Here is an 8,010-nt window from a genome sequence, read left to right as displayed (position 1 = left end):
GAAAAAAAGTGAAAGACAAGAAATGAATACCATCCAATCTGGTCCAGTCAAATTATATGTTCATGAGACTGCATAGAGCCTGTATGTGACTTGGAGATTTCAACATGTCTGATTTTGCACTTTCAGCCAAATATAAATGCATTAAATGTTTATCACCTTGAAGTATCTTCCTAAAGAGTTCCCACGGGACAAAAATTTCTTCTGTGCCTTATATCTCAACTTCAGTCTTGAGACCTGAGTGGCAGAGGTGAGCAGCATCCACTCTGCTGCAGTGCGTGGAGCTACTGGTGTCACTGTGGGCCATGGGTGGCCACGACCACAGCTGCAAGCAGCATTTACGTGGTATGGAAACCAAGCAGGAACATAAACTGGATTTGCAATTAGGTATTACTGATAGAATATGCAGTCATATTCTACTGGAAGAGTTACATTAAATGAATTCAAAAGACCCTGCCACAGAAGATCTTATTCAAACCTTGCAGATCCTTTTGTGTCTTTACATCTTTTTAATAAAGAGAAATATGTAAAAAAGAAGAAACAGAAATTGTCAGAACAGAGCTATTACAAAGAAAATCAAAGGAAGTGAAGGAGAAGAAAAAAGAGAATTAGAGCAGTGACTTTACAAAAATGACTTATGTAAAGAGGCAGGAAAAGCAGAAGAAAGACTGTATTGCTTACTAAGTTGCACATAAACATCAAAGACCAGAGAGCTGACTTCTAGTCCTGAATTTGCCAGACTGAGCAGATGACTTTGGGCAATGCATTTAGTTCCTTTTTGCCTTAATTCCTTCTTTAACATAGAGGGCGAAAAAAGCCTGGCAAGCTCTTTAAAAGGAAAGTATTTCTAGAAGCAAAGGTAATTAAGAAAAGACAAATTAAGTGCTAGGGTTCATACATTTATTTTTGTCTACTGCTATGCTATTTGGACTGATGGCTCAAACTGATGTGCTCCTGGTCCTAAACTGGGGAAAGGAAATAGCTTTAAATGAAGACAAAGAACAGTGTAACATCTTTTACGAGTGCAATAACGGCTTTTTTTGTGAGAGCAAATGATATTTCTATTAGATCAAATAAGGAACACTTAAATATTCATAGTTCTGACAGCTTCTGCTAAGAAACAAATAGTGTAATCTTGCTAATTGAGAGATGAATGCACCACCTGAAAAATGCATGTCAGATCTATAGATCTAGGATTATTTTGATTTATGTAATTTATCCTCAGCCAAAATCAGCTCTTCACCACAACTAAGTAAGAAACAATTCTGTTTGATCAGAACAGACAGACAAACAGCAGTCATGGAGACAGAAGTACGAAATTATTTGTTCCTGGTCACAGAGGCTGTCACTGATGGAGGCAGAGTAAGAGCACAAGTCTCTGTAAGACCAGATACATACTGACTGCTGGGGCACACTGCCTTTCAAACCAAAGCCTTTGGGGAATGGGAGGAAATGAATCTAGCATCTCTATCCTTTGTCACGTAAGGAGCAATCCTTTAATTGAGGTGGTGTTTCCCTACCTGTCATGTATTTGAGTGTGAGGGCATTCTAAAACATCTCTCTGCTTTACCAGCTTCCCAGAAAGACTGTAGTTAGATGGTCTAGTGCCTCTGTGGTCCCTAGCAGGTTTACTATGCTGCTTGTCTTTTTATGTGAAGCCTTCTGGAGCTGCGTAAGTGCATGCGAAAAAGCAGTATTTTCATAGAATCAGAGAATCATAGAATGGTTACAGTTGGAAAGGACCTTAAAGATTATTGAGTTCCTACGCCCCTGCCATGGGCAGGGACACCTTCCACTAGCCCAGGTTGCTCAAAGCCTCATCCAGCCGGGCCTTGAACACCTCCAGGGATGGGGCATCCACAACTTCCCTGAGCAGCCTGTTCCAGTGCCTCACCACCCTCACAGGAAAAAATTTCTTACTGATATCTGATCTAAATCTATCCTCTTTCAGCTTAGAACCATTACCCCTCATCCTATCATGACACTCCCTGATCAAGAGTGCTTCCCCATCTCTCCTGTAGGCCCCCTTCAGGTACTGGAAGGCTGCTATAAGGTCTCCCTGGAGCCTTCTCTAGGATAAACCCCAGCTCTCTCAGTCTGTCTTTGGATAGGAGGTGCTCCAGCCCTCTGATCATCTTTGTGGCCTTCCTCTGGACTCGCTCCAACAGGTCCCTGCCTTTCCTGTGCGGAGGACTCCAGAGCCGGATGAAGCACTGCAGGTGGGGTCTCACAGAAGCAGAGTAGAGGGGGAGAACTACCTCCCTCAACCTGCTGGTCACACTTCTTTTGATACAGCCCAGGACTCGGCTGGCTTTCTGGGCTGCAAGCACACATTGCTGTTTCATGTTGAGCTTCTCATCAACCAGTACCAAGTCCTTCTCTTCATGGCTGTTCTCATTTTTACTTGTATTTGAAGCACAATAAAGAAAACATGAGTGAACTGTTCAGATACTCATTGATATAACATTATAGTTATTCAAAATAGAAAATGTAACAAAGGTATTTCGTAAGTTCCTCTTCCAAGCATACATTTTTATATACTCTACATCATTCCCACACTTGCCTAAGGAAGAATAATGCAGCCTTCTCCCTGAGATGGGTTGGAGTGTGAAAGGACAATGCAGTATTTTAGAATGTAGAAGAAGAAGCCCTTGCTTCTTTCTGTTCTTCATGTAATTTCTTTTCAGACAAAAAGCTAGGCACATTTTGAATGAACTGAAAAGAAAACCTGTATATTTGAATTTGTAAAACTCAGATTTTGCCTTTTTTTTTTTTTTTCTGAGAAGCTTAATAAATAATAAATGACAAAATGTGCATTTAAATTCATCTAACTCTATGGCTTATTGACATGTAAAGTGATTTTTCTATCTTTTCCTTGGATGAGAAAGACATTAAAAATATGCTCTTTTTGCAAAGAGTGCTTTTCCCCTTTTTAGAGAGAATGCCAGCATCTCCAACTGTGTCAGTCCTTAGTCTGAAGCTGTGAAGAATAAGACTCCCATTTCCTGACAGCATTTAAATGTTGTGATGTTAGAGGAGAATTAAAGGTACTCTGAAAAAATTTCTCTGATTTATTCTTTGTTAGTTAAAAATAAGTTAGTGGCCTGTTTTTAGAGAAATACATGCTCTGCATAGTTCATTTAAAAGTAGTACTTTTTTCTTTCACTTAATGAACTCCAGTTTCACAATACTGTTTGAAAGAAACACTGCTTGAAAAGGCAACCTGCTTCCACTGAATTACATATCAGCAGAGCCAGGGATGACTTCTTGAGTTTATCTAGGTTGACCCCCTCTATTTTCCTCTGCTTTTTACCACAGCATTGCCAGTAACACCTTACCTTTTTCATCCATGAAGATCTGTAGTAATGGCATCTTAAGGACACTCATTAAAAATTTGTGACGCTGGCCAATTACTCTTATCATAAAAATCAGTTCAAACCTTTCTTTAGCTTGGATCTTTCCTCTGAGACTCTACAAGACAGTGAACACTTCTGTTCTTAAATAATTTTAGTCTAAATATATATGTAGCCAGCATAATTTACCTCCAAGACTACCTTTTCTTGACTCATAAATCTGGCTTTATTTTGTTTATCAGGAGATTCCTCTAGTTCAGAGAAAGGGATTTAATATCACAATTCCTAAATATGCCCCATGGCTTTATATCATTGTACCAACTATAATTAAAAAAATCTTTCTAACCTTTCATTAAACTCATAAAAGAGAGGAAAATAATTAAATAGTTTGAAAGAAAAATGTGAGGCTTATTTAAACCATTTCCAATATTATTTTTTCCTCCAGCTGTATATAATTTACTTTGTTACAGAAGATTTCTGTTTGACAGTCTTTTAAAATTGCATTAATGATGTATTATATTTTCTTCTGGAGAATAAAAAGGAGGAAAAGTTAATCTTGAGTCCAGTACTCCCTCCTTTAAAGAGAAAATAACATAAACTGACAGAAAGAAGAGACAGAGAATAATAAATATGATTCTGCCTTTTGATGATCTCTCTTGCTTGCAATTTTACTGCTGGGAAATTACACCTCCAGCACATCGTCTTATGAACCACTCCAAAACCTGTAAATTATTTACAAGCTTCATGCTGTCTAAGCTGTCTTTTCTTCAGTATTTCTAAGAATACTGCAATAGGTGGATTCTTCTTTCCTACATAATCAACACCCTTTTTAGACAAGAGGCAGACCCAAAAAAGACACAATAAAGGAGAAACAGTGAAATACAGGAAAGAGAACGAAGGAGAAACAAACTCAAAGCTCAGACTTTTGTCTGCATAACAAACAATTTTGTATGATGGATAAAACTGTATTAGGAGCTTTGACAATTTAAAATATATTTTAATTATAGGCTTTTGCATGACAGGTTCTTCATCCCATGCTTTATCTGCTGTCAGTTTTCATTCTTCTTCATTTTAGATGTACGTTTGTGTCCATTGACTTAATTTTCTCTAAATGGTAACATTTTGTCTTTTTGCTTGTACTTCTGATTGAAAATTTAAATTTTCCATAAACACAAAAAATAATGGAAGAACACATATGTAATTTTGAAATAGCATGCATATACTGCAAAGCTAATTCTACCAAAAATCCCACAACCTAAACCCAGAGTGGCTTTTCGTAGCCCAGCCCAGTTCCTAATTTTTCATTTGAGTATAATAGAGCTTTGATCAAAACAGCATGAAAATTTAACAAACAGCCTTGATTTATTAACATAATCTAGGACAAATTAATAGCAAAATCTGGGCCAACAGACACCTCACGAAGCTCAACAAGAACTGCAATATTCTGCATCTGGGAAGAAATGTTCAAGTCCAGGTTGGATGAGGCTTTGAGCAACCTGGTCTACTGTAAGGTGTCCCTGCCCATATCAGGGGGGCTAGAACTCGATGATCTTTAAGGTCCCTTCCAACCCAAACCATTCCATGATTCTATGATAAATCATCCCTTGCCCCAGTACCAGCTGTGAAATGACTGGCTGAATGGCAGCGCTGCTGAAAAGGACACAGGGTTAGAGTGGATGTCAAGCTGACCATGAGCCAACATTGCGAATTCTTACTGCAAATAAGATAAACTACCTCCTGGGCCAAGGCCAGCAGGTTTAGGGAGTTATTATCTCTCTCTGCTTGGGACAGTCTTGGGGCCCTCCCAGGGATCTGGAGGAACTGAAGAGGGTTCAGCAGAATCTACTAGGTATGAGAGCACGTGGCGAACAAGGAGAGACTGAGAAAGCTGGGCTAGTTTAGTCCAGGCCATCCCTAAGTGATGAGCTAGTAGCAGCCCACCGTAAGGGCAGTAATAGAGATAAAGGAACCAAACTCTTCGTAGGGGCAGACAGTTTAACAAAGTTCAGTGGCCACAGTCTGACATTAGACACCAGGAAAAACCTTTTTACTCTTCTTGGTACCCTGAAGTGTGGTGATGCTTGGGACAGCCCTTAATTTCAGTGAGAATTTGTGTTGTTGAACAACCTTGTAAAGTTTTTGTGTGTGTGGCAGAGCTTTTCTAAGGGATGAGATGAGAGGCTTTGATTGATAAGTGAACCTTTGTAATTTGCCATTAAGAACAGGAACATACTGACCAGGACAGAAGGGTGTGGGTTAGAGACTTGAGACAATAGGTTCGGAAGCTTGTGTTTTTTCAGTCTTTAATGCTTTCAAGGTTTATGAAAATTAAGTTTTAACTTTACGCACTCCCTGCTTCTCAAGCTGCACACTTAAGGTTGATTTAAATTTGCTATATCTAATGTTGTTCTGATGTCTGTGATTGAAACATAGGCCTTCTTATGACTTTCATATTTGCAGAAAACTGAGACAAATTATAATTATACAATTCACATGGGCTGCAATACCAAATTAATTTTCCCACTAAGAAATACTTTTTTTTTTTTTTGTGGACTAAGCATCTAGTTTTATTCAGAACAAAACACATGCATTTGTGTTTAATCAGTGCACATTGATGTGTATTTAGCCTGTATTGGCCTCCCATGGCAAGACATTAGTGGCTCTGTAGTAAAATTACTCAGCAAAATTATCAGCAAAAAATGAGTCAATGTTTTATCAGATAGCAGCAATTCTATTGTGGTGCTACAGTAACGCATTATATCAGCAAAGTTTATACTTGAAAGGTACAGTGTTTTTTCTAGGCTTACAGAAAAATTAACCACAAGGGAACTCATGTGATCTGAAAATTGATTCACTAAAGTATTTAAGCACTACACAAATTATCTGGAACAAGCACAGTGATACTCAGATCACAAATTACCCCTATCTTCATCCTCCTCCAAGATAAAATGTGTGTCAAAAGTAGCACACATAGGAAACTAAGGTACAGACAGTCCCTCCAAGGATGGAAAAGGTAAGTACTTTGGTGAAACATGTCGAACATGATCTCACTATGCCTTGGAGGAAGGAGAAACACCAGATAAATCTCACTCTGAAAGGGCCCCTTTGTACCCTGACACAGCAGCTGACACATTGGTATCAGCATGACATCCACCCTGAAGACTTTTGCCAGAACAGGGCTGATCAGGCATTGAACTGCAGCAGCTGAGCCAAGCAGATATTTGTCGCACAGATATGGCACTAGATGCAAAACCAGTTAGACTTATAACTCTTACCAACTGTCACTTTCAAAATGTAAATCTAGCTCTCTGACTCTCAATAGCCTCTATATATTTTGGCAATTCACTTCTGATAACAGAGTTTTGCTTCCCAGTATTGCTGTTCAGCTAATGGTTCTGCAGCTGTAGGCTGATAGCAACCAGAAGGGCAAGTAGTTACAAAAGCAGAAGGGTGAGGGTGGGAGGATCAGAGAGGGTTCTGCAGCTGTAGGCTGATAGCAACCAGGAGGGCAAGTAGTTACAAAAGCAAAAGGGTGAGGGTGGGAGGATCAGAGAGAAACAATAAAAGTTATCTCAAACAAGCAGTGCCACATTAAAAAAAATGGACTGAGTTTGTTGAAATTACAAATATGATTCTAAGTGCTGTTACGATTAAGCTGCTGGGTCATTAAAAATGCATATATCTCATGTTTAGATGGAATAAAGTTATGCTGCATGAAGTTAAAGTTGCAAAAGAAAAACAAAAACTGGAAGTGACATAAAATCCCAAGAGCAACAATGGCATGGTGATGGTAATTTCAGTGTCAAGGTTTCTGAGGTGTTCAATTTTCCTTACTGCAGCTGAAAATCCACAACAGCTTGTTTCACATGCTTCCTTTGTGACCCTGCTGTTTAAAATAATATCCCAGTTTACCTCCAACACAGGGTAGCCCAAGCTCTTGTTCCCAGATTTGTCAATCCATTGGGCTCCTCTGGAGCTGCTCGGTTCTGATGAAGGATGGATCTTGTTCCTGGTCATTTCTGCACTCATTTCCCTCCACTCTGGAGGGAGAGCTCTCTCCAGAGCCTCTTCCCAGTTATGGTTGCTGTCTTACCCCTGCCTGTCTCTACTTTTTACGCTTGCAATAGGTAGCCCTATTTCACATAGTTTCTGTTTGCTAGTTCTTGGAACAACAGGTCTATCAACCCCCTTCTGAATCCCCACATCTCAAAATCTTTTCCAGATCCTAATCTTTTCTTCGCTTTCAGAAGCTCCTTCACAGATAACATTTAGTCAGGTATCACCAAATAATACCCCATTTCTCAGACATAACAGTCCAAAATCAAACCAAGGTGGCATCAGATGGATGCAAATTTCCAGCCAGACAGATCCAAAATCCCAGCTCACTTTTAAGAACCTGCACATTCCATGAAAGGCATGAAAGAATATCTTTCCTAATATTCTTCTATGTTCTCACGTTGTATCAGATTCTGCCTTTCTAAGACAGAGAAAGGATTCAGAGAGAGAACCTTTTCCTGGAAAAACAAGTGCAATTCAGGATTGCTAGCATGAGGGAATGTAAACAATAGCACTGTGTTACATTGATACGATAAGGTTCTCATGGCAAACAGGAAAACCCAGTGGTCACTCAGCAGCTGCAGCACTCATGGGCCAGGGAAAG

The 8,010-nt window shown here is 39.3% G+C and overlaps 1 protein-coding gene across 1 annotated transcript in view; it reads right to left on the bottom strand.

The window, feature by feature from the left end:
* KCNIP4 (Kv channel interacting protein 4) overlaps nt 1-8,010 on the bottom strand; it is a 50,782-nt gene that overhangs the window by 16,558 nt on the left and 26,214 nt on the right. The window lies entirely within an intron of this gene.

This window comes from Pterocles gutturalis, unplaced genomic scaffold, assembly GCF_000699245.1.
Source record: "Pterocles gutturalis isolate BGI_N339 unplaced genomic scaffold, ASM69924v1 scaffold396, whole genome shotgun sequence".
Classification (NCBI taxonomy): Eukaryota; Metazoa; Chordata; class Aves; order Pterocliformes; family Pteroclidae; genus Pterocles; species Pterocles gutturalis.
The sequence above is the reverse complement of the archived record's forward strand: the minus strand, read 5'-3'. Positions and strand labels throughout refer to the sequence as shown.